This window comes from Dipodomys merriami, unplaced genomic scaffold (genome assembly GCF_024711535.1).
Source record: "Dipodomys merriami isolate MVZ:Mamm:240054 unplaced genomic scaffold, mDipMer1.0.p SCAF_2243, whole genome shotgun sequence".
In the NCBI taxonomy this organism is placed as follows: domain Eukaryota; kingdom Metazoa; phylum Chordata; class Mammalia; order Rodentia; family Heteromyidae; genus Dipodomys; species Dipodomys merriami.
This window is the reverse complement of record NW_027203653.1, coordinates 36040-40480: the sequence shown is the minus strand read 5'-3', so window position 1 is coordinate 40480 and position 4441 is coordinate 36040. Positions and strand designations below refer to the sequence as shown.

The 4441-nt window shown below is 35.9% G+C and overlaps 1 pseudogene; it reads right to left on the bottom strand.

The window, feature by feature from the left end:
* Nucleotides 1-3751: 3751 nt before the first annotated feature.
* Nucleotides 3752-3851, bottom strand: LOC138835055 (U6 spliceosomal RNA; annotated as a pseudogene).
* Between the last annotated feature and the right edge of the window lie 590 nt (nt 3852-4441).

Sequence of the window (4441 nt, the reverse complement as noted above, 5' to 3'; positions counted from 1 at the left end):
GTGGGGCTTGAACTCTGGGCCTGGGTGCTGTCCCTCAGCTCTTCAGCTCAAGGTTAGCACTCTCCCATGAGCCACAGCGCCACTTCCGACTTTTTTCTTTTTGCTTATGTGGTGATGAGGAATCGAACCCAGGGCCTCAGGCATGCAAGGCAAGTGCTCTACCACTGAGCCACCTTCCCAGTCCCTCATCATCATCTTATACATAGCTATTGAGCCATTCTGCTCATCTGCTAGGACTATCCTAGATATTTCCTAATTATTACAAATTAGCGAATCCATGGAATCTCTTTCTTTGTGTCTTGTTTATATTATTTAGTAGGATTTTACCAAGTCTTTCCATTTCCTTATAAATTGGAAACATAGAAATCCACAGTGTATATACATATATATTTATGTATATATATATATGTACACACACACACACACACACACACATATATATATATATATATATATATATACCACATTTTGTCAATTCGTTCAACTACTGAGTGGCATATTGTTTTAAAAAAAGATTGCATGTAAGTATCACTTAGGGTCATACAAAAATGACAGATGTCACTTCCCAGACATTCTAAAACATTTTATTGCTTGTACCACAGATTCATTTCTAGCTTTTGTTGGTTACTTTCTCTCTTTTTTTTTTTTTGTCAGTCATAGGGCCTGAACTCTGGGCCTGGGCACTGTCCCTCAGCAATTCTGCTCAAGGCCAGCACTGTACCGCTAGAGCCACATAGCTACTTAAGGCTTTTTCTGCTTATGTGATGCTGAGGAATCTAACCCGGGATATCAAGAATGCCAGGCAAGCACTCTACCACTGAGCCCCCTTCCCAGCCCAACTGATGGTTACTTTCAAATCAGAATCTAATGGACTTTTTATTTTTGCTTGGTCTGGTTTCAAACCACAATCCTGAGATTTTATCTTTGTGATTAGCTAGGATTAAAGACTTGAGACAACATTGTGGCTTCTACTTTTTCCTCTATAGTTATCTAATGCACATAATTAGTAATTTAAAACTGAGAGTATAGAAGCAAGATGGACAGTATGATATTGTGCTGTCAGAAATTTAAGCTAGTAAATTTCTTCTTAAGAGCATAAATAATACCATGATATAATATCAAGGAACTCACTATTGAACATATGAGCTTAAAGATCTTTCTAATAGGTCCATTCTTTATTGTTACCCAATACTAGAAAAAATGTATAATTAAGTAATAAAGTAGAAGTCCTTTGTAGGACTCCTTAACTTCCTTGTTTTTTAAAGAAACTTTTCATCTAAAAAAGTAGGCCTTTCTATTGTCTCCATGTGATTTTGATGATTGAATGTGCATAATTAGAAGTCCTTTAGTAGTCCTTTGCTATCAATTTAATCTCACTTTTTGTTCTTGGAGAATATAATGATTAAAGCAATAGTTTAGAATCAGCAAGCAATAGTTCAGAATCACACTTCCAGTGCAAGTGGATCACCAGTAAGTAATCCTCAATACCATTTTCCACAAAGTTTTGTCACAGATACAATCGGCCTGCCTTCTCTAACTGCTTTCCTAACAAGGACCTATTCCTTCACTGTACAGGAAAAGTGTGATTCAACTGATTTCAGTCATATCTGTTATTAGAATTATCAAGGATTTAGATTCTTGTTTGTAAATTGGTCAAAGCTATGTCTCTTTATCTAGGCTACTAAAAATGCATTTATTAATTTCAAGTAAATACAGAAATTCTATTTACATCTCCTTTAAAAAATAAAATTGTTTGCCGTATAAATTTATCAGAGGCATGGATTTGTGGCTTGCTAGGTCATTGCACATCTGTCTCTCTCTTCCTCTCTCCCTTTCATGGTTCTCACAGATAATATGATTGATCCATTACTTTCCTAATTTATTTTGCTTTTCTATTTTTGGTTGCATCATTTAACTTTCTGCTCTGCCATTTCCCAAATTATTTACATAAAACACATTATTTCTTATTTTCTCATTCCTAGAATCAACTGCACACTAAGGCACTATTGGTCCTCATTTTCTCTCTGTACCTTTGAATATAGAGGAAAATCTTTCCTCTGCTTCCTATTAATTCCCTACTCTCGAGTTAGAATAATTTAGAATAGTAAAACTAGAAAATGTGAAAATAATTCATGGTGAAAAAACAGATGCAGAAAATTCACCGGATTTTTCTGATGAGTCCAACCATCCATCGGGAACTATTTGGGAAATATATGTACAACTCATGCCCACTGGTACTCAAAGTCTCTGGTTAGGCAATTCTAATGAAGACAAAGAACAAGATGAAAAAGTGAGGAATGGTATCATTTGCAAGAAAAAGAAAAGATGGAGAAGGATCCCAGCAAATTTCATTTTTGAGCTGCCGAAAATTATAAGGTAACTACAATGGGGAGACTACTTCCCAAAAAGGCTACTTATGTGGATACTCGGGATGACGATGAGTATACCCCTCTTCATCAGGAAGGCTACAGTGGACACTTAGACAATATCCATGAGTTGGTGGCTCACGGCAGATATTCATGCAATAACTGTGAATGGATGGACACCCCTGCTCAATGCTTACACATGGAATAATACCAGAGTGGCTTCTTTATTACTTCATCATGATGCAGATACCAATGCCCAAACTAAATTCCTCTTGACCACCTTTAATCTTGCTGCTGGGAATAGAAATAGCAAAGATACGCTGGATCTCCTTCTGTTGAAGCATTATATCAAACCAGGTATGAAGAACAAGTTGGAAGAAACTGCATTTGATATTGCCAAAAGGATAAGTATGTATCACTACCTCTTTGAAATTGTGGAAAGCTTTAAAAATTGTTCTCCTAAGTCATAATGGTTTGATTAGGTTTCTTAAATTTCAAAAACGCCAGTCCAGCCATTGTGTCCTTACAAAATATTTGTAGAATACAAAATAACAGCAATATCTTACTTTAAAAATGCATGGATTCCATTGTATTCTTCCAAGTGAATTGCCTGACTTTGATGTCAAAATGTATTCGAGTTGTTTGTATACGTCTATAATGATTTCTCCAGATTTTGTGATTTTGGGGGGGGGGGGGTTTCCGGTCATGGGGCTTGAACTCTGGGCCTTGGCGCTGTCCCTCAGCTCTTCAGCTCAAGGCTAGCGCTCTACCACTTAAGCCACAGCTCCACATCAGGCTTTTTTTCTTTTTTCCTTATGTGGTGCTGAGGAATCGATCCCAGGGCCCCATGTATGCAAGGCAAGTGCTCTACCACTGAACCACCTTCCCTGCCCCATGAGTTTGTGATTATTTTAAATCAGAAATAATTTTAACTTACCTGTTGAAATTAGTAGTACAGAAATTAAAGATATGTCTGGTGCTTGTCTGAGAAAAGTACATTTTAAAATATTCTGTATTCTGATTGTATAATGTCCATAATCTATTTCATTCTCTCCTAGGTATAATACGTTGAATTCTACATTGTTTTATAATATATGGGTTCATTAATAAATGTGTCCTTTCAGATTACATTCCATAAAGAAACAGTTTAAGATTCCTTTTTTCCTAGCTCCTTATAGTATTTTATTTCTTTGGGATAAAATGAAGATGTTATCTAATTTCAAATGTTTTGTAAAGGTTATGCTATGTAAAAGCCTTTCTAAGGTGAAGATTTAATACACTATATCAAATTAACTTTAATTCTATGATTTACATGTATTGTCACACTTGTATTTTTGCAATCAACTTTTTAATAACTATTTTTCATTTCTTGCATCTGAAGAATGAAAAATATGGAATACTTTACAAATTTTCATATCATGCTTGTGCAAGTGCCATGTTAATATTTGTATTGTTGTAACTTTGATAGTCGTACTGCTGAAGCATGTAGTATCCTGTAAATTTAAGTAGTTAATGATGCAATCTTTATACAGGAATATATCCTTGGTTGCCTCTTTATAACAAGGAAATCTTATTGTTCCTAAAAATGCTATTGATCTTATTTCTCCTAAATTCTCTGTATAGTGGGAAATACTTATATTGTTCAGTCGATTGTTCACATTTGCAATTTTTTTGGTCAATGACTATTTTACGTCTTTTTCATTTTAAATTTGATCATACTTTGAAGTCTTTATACCTAGGTCCAAAGGTGATGGCTGTGGGGCTGGGAAGGTGCTCAATGGTAGAGCACTTGCCTTGCATGCATGAGGCCCTTGGTTCAATTCCTCAGCACCACATAAGCAAAAAGAAAAAATGCCAGAAGTGGCACTGTGGCTCAAGTGGTAGAGCATTAGCCTTGAGCTGAAGAGCTGAGGGACAGCGCCCAGGCCCAGAGATCAAGCCCCACGACCTCAAAAAAAGGTGATGGCTTCTCAAGTACTTATTTATCTAATGAGTTACCTTTGTGGAACTAATATATTCAAAGTAAGCCTTGCTTCAGAGCTACTTCTAAATTTCTACAGCTTAAAATTCCCAAA